Below are 15,826 nucleotides of genomic sequence, written 5' to 3'. Positions count from 1 at the left end.
GGACCGTCCCCATCGCTTTCCGTCTCCACAGCTAAAGATAAATGCCTTTCTAAAGGCTTTTTGTTCCCCCTTTGTCAGCAGGTGAGGGCTGCTTGTTTTAATAATGGAGGCGGGCGGAAGGGCCCGTCCGCGAGCGGGCTCAGAGGCAGGGTTTTTAAAAACACCATTTAACATTACATAAGGCTACTTCTGCCGCAATCAACTGTGTTGGGGGGGAGGGAAAAAAAAAAAAAAAAAAAAAAAAAAAAAAAAAAAGCGGCTGTGAGAGATGGCAAACGACAAACCGGGAGGCACGGCTAAAAACTTTTAATTTAATGTCTTTATCCGGCTCACAGCACGACCGTCCATTAGCGGAGGAACATGCGTGCGCACGCACAAGCTGTAATTATGTGTTACTGACTACTACTACAGACTAAAAACAATACACTTCATTGTCTCTGAAAACTCAGGAGTTACATTATGGCTGTGGCTGACAGCTATTAACAGTCAATATGGGTCGTCTATATCTAATCTGATGCAGCGCCGTGGCACAGTGTCACATCAACGCCTTGTCTGAAACGCTTTGAAGATGGATGTCAATACCAGGGGCCCCGAGTTTAAATAATTCATTTTCTGATTCAAATCGGTCTTCGTTTCAAAGACCCAGCGCCAATTCATGAAATCCTTGGATCGATTTCCTTTTAAACATGTGTAATTTCCTGCAGCCTCTTATAAGGAACCTGGATTAATCCACGTGCGAGGAGACGAGCCGCATTTTTGATTTAAAACGCATGATGACAGAGGAGACCTGGACAAAAAAAAAAAAAAACACAGCTATACGGGAGACGCGGTGACTAGAGGTAAAGCTATTGTGCGCACACAAACATCCGCAACCGGCGACAACATTAGTTTAATGAAAATCTCTTTCATAGCCCATGAAAATGGCTCCAAAGCAGAATTATCCCTCACTGAGTCGATGCCGAATCGAATCGGGACGTAATGAGGAGCAATTGAACCGGATGAAGGAATCAGCTGAACATCTACAGGGAGCGCGTTTGGTATTCAGAGCGGTTGGTCAGAAGCATCTAGCTGCGTGAAGGCGTCATCTTTGAATGGATTTTTTTTTTTTTTTAAAACAATAATTTTTTTTACAATTATTTAATAATTTCAAAGAATAACCCCAGAGTAATGAAAAGAGCTGCTCTCGTGGAGTGTCTGGAAAACAAACGGCCACGTTCTGAGCATCAAAGTGAGTTATTGACCTTGAGGACCGCAGCTTTCCAAAACCATCCAAACTCGAGTCCTACTCTGTGGCTCGCACTTTATCATCCTTACACAGCATCTCAATAGCTTCATCAGTTAATGGTGTGACTGAGCTGAAGGCCAGATTTAAAAAAAAAAAAGAAGACGACGAAATGAAACAAAATCCGCTGGCCCACCGTTTCTTTTGTTGCACTTATTAGAAGGTGAGGAACACAATGACGTCTCCGCTGACATTAGACATGTAAGCCCTGAACCAACCGATCCACAAAGTCCTCCCAAACAAGTTCACGGAGCCGTGACTGCAGATAAAAAATGGATCTATCCGTGAATAATGAAGGGCTGGATTTAATATCTAAAGTCAAGGTTAGCCTGGAACAATGCCACAGAACTGGAACTTAATGCTCTCCTTAAAAAAAAAAAAAAAAAAAAAAGGAAGAAAGAAGAAAAAAAAAAAAAAAAGGTGACCACTCGGCTTTTATTAGTATTCACTGACAAGAAGGACACAATGCACACGCCTGCTCGCGGTAATTTACTGCCCTCCTCAACGGCGAGAGTTGTAACTTTCTTTCTCATTATCCGCTGCAGAGTCCCCTCCAGCCTTTTATTTACCTCGCATCGCAACCTTCCTCCACCGCACCGCGCCGCGCCGCGGCCCCCGTGAGCCCGCCAGCCGATGGCACCTTTGTCTGCGCGCTACCGCGGGGACCTGTTTTCCTCCTCGCAGAAGCTTGTCATCTATCATTACTCGAGGTGGCCTTGAGAGTGATTCTGGCAGACAGCTCCAGCTTACCGTCCGGGGGCCCAACATAAACAGCGCACCGCTGGGCAAACAAGGGTGATGATGACCATTGCTTCCCAAAGTATGTGCTTTAAAAAAAAACAAACAAAAAAAAAAAAAACATGAAAAGAAAAGGGAAAAAAGAAGGTACGACTGTGTTTCGTTTTCAGCTGAAACTGCAGCGGAAGATTTGGCAGGCGGTGGGGTATTTTTTGATGATTTGGATTTAGTAATTTTCTTAACAGATCATTTTTCATCACGCTGTGCCGCGAGGGTTTAGGACGCATTCGCACAAAGAGCGTCTGGCGGTGTTTAAACAAACTCTCTCACTCTTTTCTTACTTAAACACAATAACAGCAGCATCCGGGGCTGGCTGCGCATCAAACGCCCGCGTCGGGGGTTGACGGGAAACTCCGCGAGCTCGACGTGGCGCAGTTTGTTTGGCCCGAGGAACATTCACAAATGGGGACGGAGAACTCAGAAACCAACTCCGAACATTATGGGCGTACGTGGGACAGATGGCGACGCCTTATAGCCGGTCATTAGGCTTTAAGACACTTCCTTTAGACGCTTTTTACAAGTCGCCAATTAAACTGACGCGTTGCCTTGAAAACCCAACAATGTTATGACACCACACATCTGAGGTACAAACTCTCGGGACGTGTTGTTGAGGTAGGATGAACTGTCAGTGTCTTTTAAACCATCGGAGAAGGCCGAGGTGCCACGTCATGCTCAACAGCCGCAGGGAGAGGCCGAAAAGCGAAGACGTGCCGATTGTTGAAATAGAGGGACATGTTAGGATGGCAGGGCTCTAGACTGCAACCAACTCTGGAGACAGCACAAATATTTTTAAAAACTAGTCGACCCGCTGCGACCTGTAAGTTTAGATTATTTTTTTTTTTTCCGTGCTGAAAAAATTGAGTTGGGAGCAGGAAGTCCACCAGCCTGTGTGTGCGTGTGTGCGTGTGTGTGTGTGTGTGAGAGAGAGAGAGTGAGAGGCGGAGGGATTAATCAACCGCGCGGATCAGGTCATCTACGCTCGCTGGCGTGCCTCGCTGCCAGATTTATGGTGGCACATCACTCCGGACGCTACGTCTCTCGGCCATTGAATAAACACGGAAAAAATTCTCCCCCTTCTTCAGCCTTACACAAACAATCCGCCCAGACGTCTTCATTCTTTCTGCGCCGGGGCGACTTAGAAGTAAGTGTTCGTGAGCATTTATTAGCTACGACTCCAACGGGAGCCGCTCGCTTCCAGTAGCCGTTGTCTGAAAAGCGCACAGACAAACTCAGCGCAGCTGATTTACCGGCTCTCATTTACCTCGTGCCAGTAATGCAACTTCAGCCTGTTCGCCACCAGAGCCAAAGAAAGGGTTAAACGTCAATGGCTACGGTGCAGAGTCGACTTAAGGTGTGTCCCTAAATTTTCAGGGAAGGGGCCAGAGTGCTCCTAGTAAGGAACGGCATTTCTGGAGCCCTGCGCGGCCTTTCCTAGAAAGCTTTAGTCACACTCCCCAGCAGCATAGGCCTGCGCTTTGCTGCGCATGTGAGAATTTGTTCAAACTTTGCCCCGCGCACAAGGGGCAATTGCCGAGAGAGGTGGGTGTGACTGTCAGAAACAATCACCCGCATGCCCCGTAATTCAATTCCACCACCCATCCGACGAGCACTGTTGTTAAGAGCGCCGGTGCCTTAGCGATCGAGGCAGAGAAAGCCCCGGTGCAAAAAGGCCCGACGCTAAACTCGAGTGGTCCTCATCAACATGTGCAACACTCAGACCAAAAAAAAAAAAAAAAAAAAAAAGTGGTAAACACCGTGCTGTAAACAGAAGCGGGTCCGTGTTTATGAATTCCGCTGTTTGACTGTAACACACGACAGACTGCGGAGGGCAGCCCGCAGCGGCGCGCTAAAATGTAACCACCTACCAGGGTTCGCACAAAGCGCAAGCTGCGGGCGCGATCATAGGTGAGCCGTTTAAAATATAAGCAGCACAAGAGGCAATTTGCAAAAAGCTGAACGCAGCATGGGCTACCGCAGCTTTGCGCCAAGCACCGAAGGGCTACAGCAGAGCGAGCAGCTGTCCACGAGCAAAAACAGCGACGAATGATTTTACACCTGAAGCCCCCCCACCACCACCACCACCACCACTCCACCCAGTGAGAGTTGAACCGCAGCAAAGAGCACATATAATGAGTCCTGCTCATCAGTGATGCACTGACCCAGGACGGACACAAACACAAAATTACACACACACACACACAAAGCCCAACCCCCTCCAAATGCCTGTGGCGCCCCACGCCTGGTCACCTCGCTCAGGGATCAAAGGCAGTATGTCGTTCTAATCAGTCCTCACAGTGGGCAACCCCATTAATTCAATTCTATTTCATCAGCGGTGAGCAGACCACCAGAGGGGTCTGTACATTCCTGGGGTCCCGCAGTCCGGGAGTAATCCTATCTCTTAATAACCCGAGATCAGACTGTAACCCCCCCGTAATTGCTCAGAGACCGGAGCGGTTTTGCGTGCTGACAGAATCGCACGATCATTGCTGGTGGAGAAACAAAGACAGACATAGCTCATTTTCCGGACACGGCAGGGAAGTCAAGCAGAATTAATGACATCATACATCACATAATTCCAGACGATCAACCCCCCGCTAAAAAGCGGGCCGACGGCGCGCGCGCACTTGTATCGCAGAATCAAATGGCGCACACCGAGGTGGGAAAAGTGGAACTTGTCAGGTTATACTAGCGTCCAATTAAATTTTTTTCCCTTTCTTTTTATACATGCAATAATAATGTTAGTAAAATTACTGAAATGAAAAGTGTTCCATGGGAGAACATGAGTGCACAATGAAATGATGAGGCAGAACGTAACCGGCTCATCTTTTATTGTGCTTTTGTGCGGCTTGTCATAATAAGATGTTTATTGGGACATAAGATAATGAGCTTTTCATATCTTACCGTACCTTTGGTCTCTGGTGGATGGAGATGATCATCACAGACAAATTAGATCTTTTGAGTATTGCCGTCTACCCCTGGAAAAACAAATAACAGTTGGTGAATATGGGGAGGCTTTAAAATAGAGAAGCAATACGTCTCGAAATGTGATATTAATATCCAGTTTGCCATATGCTAATGAGCAAGAATCCAGCACCCGTTCACTGGAAAGCATGAAAACAAAAAGAAACAATCAGCACCGAGAGATTTATTAGTGTAATCTTATGTCTGACAAACAGATAGCATCGCGTATGGACTTAGTAAGCAAAACCTATCAATAACCCTCCAATTGTCCTGAGAGAATATCAGAGGTCAACTACAGATAATTCGGCGGCAGAAAAGGTCGAACAGGAAGCGTACGCGCAGAACGCTCTCCAGGATTGGAAGCGAATGAAAGCCTGAGATGGAGATTTTAAATATTACTTGAGTTTTATAAAGAAAAAAAGAAAAAAAGAGAAAGCTCTGCTGTTTTTAAGACGACAACAAAGCGGAGGAAAATGACACTTGAAAGGCCCTCATTGTCGAACGCCAACAAGAGCGCTGGTGTTCACAAAGGCAGCGATCATCTGACTCCTTGGTGGTGGCAACCGTTGGAAGTCACCGCGTCTCATTCTTCCTTTGTGTTGGCCTATTTGTGAGCGAGAGAGAGAGAGAGAGAGAGCCCGTGCTTGTGTTTGGAATCACTGAGCAAGGACATTTTAGCCTGAAAAACAAGTGTAAAAAGAAAAGACTTCCTTTATCGCTCCGAGTTACGGTTTCATCGTAGGGAATGAAAGAAATAAAGATCAATGTGGCAAAAAGGGATCTTTAAAAGGTAAGAGAAAAAAACAACAATCTGATCTATGGATATCAGCGGTGGTTCAGTGATGTTTTTCATCCGAGATGACCCAGAAAAAAGACATTGCACTGCAGCTTCTGATCTAAAAATTATTAGATAGGCAGATAAATCACAAACAAACTTGTAGAGGATAGGCCTTCAACCTCCGCAGAGGTACTACAAGGGGTCACAAAATCTTTGGTTGATTGACATTTTTTTAAATTTTCCCAGACAATTTTCCCCCGCTAATTTAAATTCCTTTAAATACGCGCTGACTTGAACCCACCATATTGTAGTAAAGGGATAATTGGAGGCGCTTCATTGATTCAGCGATACAGGAGCTGTCTCAACAGCGCGCGGTTTCACGCGGAGCGCCACGTTAGCCCAGACCTGTCAATCCAAGCCTCCTGTGCACAGTAGGACCCGCCCCCATCGCTGCTGAGCCAGTGACGAAGCAGCATATCGCACGCCGACTCTGTCAGGTCCCCCGCAATTGGCCGAGAGCCTATTCGGTCCCCGGGGGAAATCCAAGACGCATGATGCAATATTAGGAGAAGAGAAGCTAACAGCGCAGCTAGCTCCCATCAGCCAGCTCTATGTCAGGTATGTTTATGTTGAAGACCGTGGCTGTACAGGGTTTGTGTGAATTCCATTACAATCAAACAGGAGGCTTCTTTAAAGGCTTAACAACCATTTAGACTGAGATCCATACTGATCACGGAGCGATAAGTCAAAGAGGGGCCTCCATAAACCCTTGCATACCGGTTTATGGAGCCGTATTGAACGTTAAGGGCCGTGAATTCTGTTTCTTAGGTGGAAACCTTACCCTTTTTTTTTTTTTTTTTTTACACCACTGCATCAAACACACAGCCGTAATTCTCAGGTACATTTGTGCACACAGAGGCAGTCTCTCGCTGAGGCAGAAGTAGATGAGGCAGCATGACTGCGAACAAAAACTTAAATTAGGCTCCCTTACTCACAACTGATTTGTTCCACGGATATTTTCTGTTCTAACAATTTGATGAAAGGCGTCGGGAAAAATCAGAGTCAAAATGTGGCTTTTATTCCCATTTAGCACTAGCACGGCGCCCTGCAAGAAAATACAGTGTCTTTGAGCAAGGCACTGACAGGCTCTGATTATGCGGGGCAGCTAATAATTATGTGCCGCCCCCTGGGTTTCCACAGATAACCCCTGAGTTTCTAAAGGGTATTTTTTTTTTTTGATATAAGAAGAACTTTAATGGACGCTGCACACAACGAAAATTTTTGGCAACCGTCTCCAGTAGCAGCTTGATGTCAGGCACTTATATAAACAAATTTAAAATAGATCATAAAATCTCTGTCTGAAACATGGGGAGAGGGGGGGTTTTGCAGATAGCAGGGAAATTAGCCGGTAAGAACAGGTTTTAGCCTGCGACAGAACGCAATGGTTATCAGGGTTTGATGTTTAAAGCAAGTCTTTAACATCGGTCACTCACAGGACTTCTGAGGAAGCTCAGCACGGTGGCCCTGGTGGCCGCCATCTTGACATTACTGTCATCTTATTTATGAATCCTGACTAATTCATAAACAACCCAAGAGGTGTAGTGTAAGTGGGACCGAGGCAGACAGCTAGCCACCTACGAGGACACCCACCGTTCTCTCAAAGCATGCACGACTTTTTTTATTTCTTTATTTATTTTGAACCAGGATGTAACCATCTTTATTTCTGCTATAAAGTTGGACGTGAACATGGGAGATGCATGGAGACTTTGAATGTGACGCAGCTCATGCACATTTGCTGCAAAGAATGTAACATTTGCCAGGTGTTACTCGAAGTTTGCTGCAGTGGATTTTGTTGGAATCATAATACAAAAAAAGGACACACAAGTCTGTTACCTAGATGATACCTTTCATTCCTTATAAACGCAATGGTTTTTTAAACAGGCTACAGATCTTTTGTAACAGCGAACACTTAACAGCAGTTAATCTTGAGCATTTGATCAATCATAATCATTCATTAAAAAGCATACTGACTCGAGGGATTTGCCATTCTTTCATCAGTCTGGTAATATATATTTGACTTTGTAAAATCCATCTTTTCTATTTTTTTTTTTTTTCCCTTTTAAAACAGGAGCAGTAAGATTTCACGTTTATCCAGTAAAATAAACAGTTTGCCGACGCTGGACCGGCAATCCTAACGGAAACCCTGGCAGGTACATTTCTCTCTTCCTTTTTTCCTTATTGTTGCTCCTTAAAGTACGCTGCCAAAAATGATTTTAAGAACGTGTGAAAAGGGTGAAATATCCGCTCCGCTTCAAAGTAATGCACTGGTGATACACACAGGACGGGGCTCGCAGAGTGGAACCGTATGTCTGAGGCAAAGCAGACAGGGAAACCTTTTTAAAAAGTGAAATGTTATTGAATGCTCATTCATCATGTTTTGCTGACTCTCAACTCCCAAGTCACACACACTACATCACGTCAGGCTTAATAGTCTGTAGGACATGATTTTGACTGCATTTTTCTTCTCAAAGTTAAAAATGCTGCATGAATGTTTCTGTACGCTTGACAAAAAAAGAAAAAAAAAAAGAAAAAGAAAAGCCTGATTTACATTGTGATGATTGTGCAAGTATGGAAAAAGCTCCCTTGCCAAATCGCCCTCAAGAGGATGATAAAAGACAGTAGCTGGCGTGGTATGAACCTACAACTCTCCACTATCAGTTTCTGATTCTAAAATGTGTTTGTTTATGTAACGGAGCCAAAGTAACCCTACGTGAAAATTCATTTAAAGTTTCCAACAATGGGAATATATAACAAATGTTTCTTCATAAACTGAAATGAATATATACCTGACTACAACATGCTCTGCTGCCTCTTATGTTTCTGATGGCTAATTTACAATTAAAACAATAAAAATTTTAATAAACTTTCAAAATTATTCAAAGTGTGAAAACTCAATAATGCAACAATTCTAAGACTTAATGACCAGTTACTACACTGAGAACATTGTTAGGGAATCTGCTGTGTAAACAAAACCTGGAACTTCCTTCTCGTATGTTTTTCCCCCGCTAGAACCCTAACCCTAACCCCCCGAGGTAAAATGTTTACTTTGCCATGAAATTAGAGATGTTTTCCATTAACTCCACACAAAGCGAGATCATTAACTACCTCATTGACTTGTCCCTATAGATTTATATTTCATCTCTTCCTACTCTAATTCCTCTAATGTGTTTGCACACTTGTAATGAAATAATATACAAAAGTCACAACCGAATGACATTTAGTCATTTTTGCACTTTTTAAATGACTTGAAAAACAAAGTGACTCCAGGTGAAAAAAAAATGCTGAAGCACAAACATGTTTTATTTTATTTTATTTTTATTTTTTTAATCTATTTCAGACAAGAACTGCTCTCTCTTATCCAGAGGTTGTACTGAGGGAAAAAAAAAAAAGTTCTATCGTGCCAATTATTGTAAACTTGTCAAAATGGAGCCCAGCTATAAATCATCTACGTAATTATCAATTGATTGAAGCAGCTATCTAACTGTGAAAAACACTTGGAAGCATAATACATCAATTTTAATGGCATTTCTTAATCAGAACGCTCAGCAATCAGCAGAGACCAATTAGGGCCTGAGAGATAGAGACCCACCATTAATAATCAAACTTGGCTGCCATCACCATTGGCTCCATTTTCAAAAGGGTGCTGGAGCAGCTTTTCAAGTGGACTGTTCATTTCGGGGTAAAGGTAGTGTTTCCAGATTCGAGATGTGCGACATTACCAGCAAAACATAGTGAAGGACTCCCGGAACTGTAAATTCTGCCTGTGACAAATAACCACTGACTGGAGTGACTGCGGTTTTTGAGAATTTCTCTCATAAAATCAAAAGGCTTTTTTTTCTTTTCTTTTTTTTCCCAACTTTGAATGAATTCTCATCTCGAGAGGGTTGGAATGGATAGGCCTATCTTGCAAATGCTGAGAAAAAGCAATGTCTGCTCGGGGAAACTATAAAACCACACAAGGCCTGCAGGCAGCGAGCAATGACAAGACATATCTTTACTACGCCACCTTCAGCTGCAGTCTTATTAACATTACGGTCAGTTTTATCACGGACAAACTCTGTGTGTCTTTGAATACAAAACGCTGTCAAACTGCAACACATAAAGTGTACGTGCCGCGCAGAGACCGAGCAGGAACCTTGCCCTTTAAGTCTTTCCAAGCAGGAGTTAACTTCTCTCTGATTTTCGCTGTTTGTTTCCTTGGCTGCAGATATGAGAGGCAATTGGCTGACTTTCAAGTCTGTGGATGTAAAGAGAGGCTAAGTAACAAGGGTTGCATTCGGGGAAGCACTGCATAACCAAAGTCCCTGTGATTGCCATTTCTTCTTTAAGCTCTGTGTATTAAAGTCAATTGCCCAGGTTTGAGTCTGGTGACCCACTTCGTTCGACGCACACTCATCTGCAAGGACGCCCACGACTGCGGATTCTACCCATCGGGTGCGGATGAAATTACGGAAAAAGTTGACGGTTATGACGTCGTTCATGGTGTGAAGCCAGATGTGTCCAAGGGCCAAACAAACCCAAGCAATCCTTTAATTGGATGCACAATTAGTAAACGCCCCTGAATGCATCATTACTTTTTGTTTTTGTCATTTTACATAAAAAATACCATTAAGAAAATTCTGGATGAATACCATTATCTTCAACGTTTTTCAGGCCAAGGACCCCAAGTAAGTAGTAAGTAGGGACCCCCTACCTAAAATATGTCTTCTATATTAAACTTGGCCTTGTGCTATTTATAAATATACATTATTATCATCATCTTTTTGCATTCACTATTAAGGTACCCCCTATCCCTTTACTGAAATATGTTGGATTCATGTTAATGTTTATTTAAAGAAATTTAAATTTTGGGGGGAAAATTTCAAAAAAATACATATATATAAAAAAATGTCTGATCAACCAACGATTTTGCGACCCCCCTACAGAACCTCCGTGGACCCCCTAGGGGTCGCGGCCCCCCTGTTGAAAACCTATGCCATTAAGGATATTTTTATCATTTTGGGTCAGATTCTAATACACAGGTGAAGCACAGTACGAGACATATCACACTAAAACACTTAATTTCATGGGGACTTAAAGTGAAAAGTGAATTATCTAATGTGTGTGGAAAAACACACACGTTTTAATGAACACCGTGCAAAAAAGAAAAAAAAAATGCCTCTTTTCATTATTATTTGTTGCCAAATGCCATACAGTAATTACTAAATAGAATTAATGATCCTGGTCATTGTGCTGAAGGTATTTATACATGGAAATCTACTGCCAACATGAATTAATCAACGCTGGGGTGCACGCATCGAGGCATTAGGTGGTTGGGATGGGGCCAGTATTTTATAAGCCCTTGCATTCCTGGTAAGGGTACGTTCAAGCGAAGGCAAACAGGTTGTAAATAGAAGCCAATTACCGATGCACATCACACCTTCTGCAAACACATGATTTATGAATCCTCTTAACTGAAAAGCTTCCTTTCAACTTGAACTGCTGGAGTATGCAAATCGTACATGGCTGCAATTCGCTCCTATCTATACTTCCATTAATTGTGAAGCACTTACATATTCATTCCTCACCGGAGATGAATGATTCAGAGTTTTACAGTTGCAGAATGAGCACATCACTCAAAGTAACATGCAGGCGAACAATACTGAGAATCCACCTAAATATCAAACACTGTCAAATCTTATAATATGCTGTGTATTTTGGACGTGGCATATTATAAGAGAATTGACAAACAAATGAAAAGTACAATTACCGCGGCACATAGACTGTATACTGCAGGTGTACAGTGGCAAATGACAGTAGCAAGGTTCATATAGTTTTATTGTAATTTCCCATGGTTCTGGGAGGAAAGGCGAGGGAAATGAGTGCAAGTGACTTCACTGACCGGTGAAATTTGTTTTCCTCTTCAAGTAATTTGAAGTCTTGTTCGCCTCAAGCAGACAGAGCTTGGTTGGAGTCTGACATTCCACCTCAAAACCTGCTCCAGCAGGTCTCTTTCTTTAAACCGCGCTCCTCCTCTAGGCAGATTCAATTATTCAATTTCAAATAAATGATTACATAATACAGCCATGTCCTCTTAAGGACTGGCGCACTCTCCAATAATGTCCGCCATATTTTGCATTTTTAACAGCTCAGACATACCTAGAATAGGTTTTATATTATATTATAGATGGTGTTTATTCCAAAGCAGAGGTAAGATAGTAAAGTGCACCTTATTAAAATGACTAAGGTTCATAAAAGAGATGCCAGGGGAGCTGTGGCTGTCCGACAGCCACGGAGCAGATATATTCCTGTGCCCAGGTTTAATGGGGCCCTGCATAAACAACGAAAAAAAAAAAAGAAAAAATGGCAGCGGTCTATGGGCAGCGATGGGCTACGAGATAAAAAAGATTTTCCACATCCACCTCCTTCTCACCTCCCCCCCACCACCACCTCCATATGCATAGAGCAAACCTGCGGTGTCATCATATGGGACTAACAGGCTTAACCTGCCCCCTGCGGAGCCACTCGCCAATACAGCAGCTTCCCAGAGTGCAAGAGGGGCCAGAGATGTAGCCTCGCAGCCCTGAGTCCAAACCAAATCCTCACCCGCTGTCTCCAAACATGTCAAGTGAATTTAAACAGTTCATGTGGGTATTAGAATTATGGTAATGGATTCAATTTCTCAAACTGACCTTCTTCTTTTCTTTTTCTCTTTTATTATTATTTATTTTTTTTTTTTTTTGCAGAAACACTCACTACGCCACATTAAACGACATTTTGGTTAAAGCTATGGATAAATTTAGAATTGGGTCCTTATCTGCAGTGGGCATGGCCCCTGGCCCTGGCTCTCGGTGTCAGCTTGCTTGCTGGAGGCCTAATGAGTCCCAGCATTTTGTCAGGCAACATAGCTTGGCTCCGCTTCCTGGAAAGCATCGCTGATGGACTACATAGAAAATATTAAGGCCGCAGAAACGCTCGGGCACGGGCTAATGCACAGCTCTCAGCAAATGGCATGTATGTGCGCGGCGCAGAGCCGGACGGCGTGAATGGACTCTGAGAAGAGCAGGCACTTCACCGAGCGGCTGCTTGGTTTTGGATTTCTTTAATGGGGGGGCGCTTCGTGCGTACATGCGTTGAAGACACAGAAAACGACGAAAGAAAAACGTGCTTAAACTTTATTATAACTTTAGATTTTTGGATAATTTTAGATATGTTTGGATATGCATCCGAAATAGCCTGAATACACAAATAACATGCATCTATGTTTATATATTAATATGCATTTAACATACAATTTTGTCAAAGCGCCATTTTTTTATTTATATTTCTACCTTATTTATTTTATTTTACTTTACTAGTGTGTGTGTATATATATATATATATATATATATATGTGTCTATATTATAGTTACGTAGTATCTTCATATTATAGTTACTATGGGTAACAATCCAGGACCTGAGTATATAATTCCGTTCCTTTTCATGCTTCTGTATTGTTACGAATGACAAATAAAAATCCTTGAATGCTTAAAAGTTTTAGTAAATTAAAATCTTACATTAAATTACATACACTGACATGTGAGAGCGATCCGCCGACTCTCCACGGATGCACGGGGTTCACAGCTTAGTGCATTTGGAACCCATTTGGGTCTCAGGACAGGGAAACTGCAGCCTTTTTAGAAACATGATACCAGCATCAGTAGCCCTTCAGCGACTGCGTTCAAGAGGGGCGGCTGAAGAGACTGCTTTTCATAGTTCACTGATCTCTAAAGAGCTTGGGAAGCACGGCATTTGCTCGTGCCCTTTCGCCCCGCGTGTTAGCAAGCGTATTATGCTTTGTAATTGCCGCCGATGCTAAATATTCAGCAGCATATTCAAGATATCACCGCCGCTGAAATCCAATAAGGGAAGCATAAACGGTGTAGCAGGGACTGAAGATGAACGGGCGAAGCGGCTATACAATTTCGAACCGTGCCCATACGTATTGTGCTTAAAAGAACTGAGGGATAACTCTATCCTTGTACTGCGGAAAGTAAACATCACCATTCATTTGCGCAGACAGTAGCTTCTCTGTGACTAAGGGGAATACAGAAACAGAAACTGCAGACATCATAGCTACAAATTATTTACGGCTTTCAAAACAGCTGATAGAAAAAAAAGAAAATCTGAACTTGCTCCTCAGTTCCTTCACAAACGTTTTTAATACCAAATATAAAGCGTTCCCCCAACTCTTTCGCCGTGAAGCCCATTACCTCGGATAAACAGAGAAACAAGGCCAAGGCATCTTAAAACCCACCACGATCAGAGAGAGGCTGGGTGTTTTTATAATGACTGAATTAAACCCAGATTGACCCGGCGCTACTTCAGAACAATTAGCTCGCCGCGGGCCCTCGATAAAGACGCGGCTGTTGTCTCCGACCGGTGCAGATAATCTCAGCCTGGTCCTGCTGTCGTTTAACTGCATCTCTCGCCACTTCGGCATGCGCCGCCTCGATAAGCGCGCGGCCATCCGTCCCCCTACGTGAGCACCATTTACGCGGGTAGGCCCATCTAACGCGATGCTTTCCGGGGGAACCGAACGCTCCCAACAAAAACAAGCCCGAGCGAAGAATGAACGGCTATGCTCTGCTGATAGGCCAACGTGAAATTAAAGGGCGCACGCAGACAAAGACCCCTGAGACCGCTGTGTACAAAAACTGGGTCAAACTGGGAAAAACAAATCTGGGTTCTGCATGCGGCACGAAGATTCACCTTTAGTATTTAAAACGAACCGATTTTTGGGGACACGTGATCTTTCTTGTTGAACGGCAGATTGACAGCAGTGCAGCTTCTGTGCAGTAAATACAATCGCTTGCCAGTTCATTAGGTACACTAGCGAAAACGGTCATATTCTCATATAACGGACCTGCACAAAGTTTAAGGCTCTTTTATAGTACGCGACGCCTGTGAGAGCCATTTATAGCCGTGCGCTCGTCAGTCTGGCTGGCTCCGTAAAAACGCCACCCAAATGCTGCTTTCATTTTCGTTTCTACTTCCCGCTTCACTTTCAACAATAGCTGTGTTAACGTGGAGCCATATATTCCCATTACAATCGGTTTAGAAGCCCAAACGGAATTAAAATCCTCAATGTAAACACCTCAGTCGGAAAAGACAGGCCCAATATTCTACAGGGGTAGAATATTCCTTTTCCCAAACCAATCGAAAGTCATGTAAACGGTGAATCAGAATGAAATGCGCTTGCTCTGTCTTGGAGCCGATGCGCAGTGACGTTCGAGTGATGTTTCCTCAACTGGTCTGCGGCTCCGCGGAGAGCTTGATTTTAAAAACAACTCTGAAAGAACTAGACATGGCCGCACGCTTAGACGGCAGAAAAAAATAGAAATACTCAACTGTTTAAAAGGTCCACCAAAAATTATTTGAAGCCGAGATAGACAGAGGAGTGGAAAAATTTCATAATCGCGGGAAAACCTTGAAGAGTGGCTACTATAAGGCACAATAGCAAAAGTGGATATGACCCCAAAAACATTCCGAATCGAGCTGCTGCTTTTAGAATATAAGTGTAAGAAAAATAGCAACTACTATGCTGATTAGACAGGAGACCAACCACGGGGTGTTTTCATCTGTAAAACAGCCATTCCAATTAAAAGTACATGTAAACATCGGATGGGTATAGATCAATTCACATATAAACAGCTGACCTGAACACTTGAGCTGGAATAAGAAAAAAGTCTTCATGTAAACCCAGCTAATGGCGACTGAAACTTTTGCCGAAATCATACAAACGTTTGTATCTCACTTAACCTTTCCTCGATGTGTTCCGGCTTTATTGATCCAAAACGATCAATTCGAAAATAGCGGAGACGGAGAAGCAGCCAGAAACACTAAAGTGGACCAATCACAGCTCTTGCAGTATCCGCCTCGCCACGGACACAGCCACATTTCAGGGTCTCCGTAGGGTCTGAGGCCTT

At 43.4% G+C, this 15,826-nt stretch overlaps 1 protein-coding gene across 4 annotated transcripts in view; it reads right to left on the bottom strand.

The window, feature by feature from the left end:
* The window catches only part of LOC124998743 (kelch-like protein 29), a 227,690-nt gene that overhangs the window by 198,666 nt on the left and 13,198 nt on the right, over nt 1–15,826 (bottom strand). For 3 of the 4 annotated variants that reach the window (XM_047573244.1, XM_047573245.1, XM_047573243.1), the window contains one exon: nt 4,987–5,055. The gene's annotated coding sequence lies outside the window, so the exon portion shown is untranslated. Of the gene's footprint in view, nt 1–4,981; nt 5,056–15,826 lie in introns of all 4 variants that reach the window. The other variant, XM_047573246.1, reaches the window with a different exon arrangement.

Source organism: Mugil cephalus, chromosome 21 (assembly GCF_022458985.1).
Source record: "Mugil cephalus isolate CIBA_MC_2020 chromosome 21, CIBA_Mcephalus_1.1, whole genome shotgun sequence".
Taxonomy (NCBI): Eukaryota; Metazoa; Chordata; class Actinopteri; order Mugiliformes; family Mugilidae; genus Mugil; species Mugil cephalus.
Note: the sequence above shows the minus strand (reverse complement) of the source record. Positions and strands in the feature narration are given on the sequence as shown.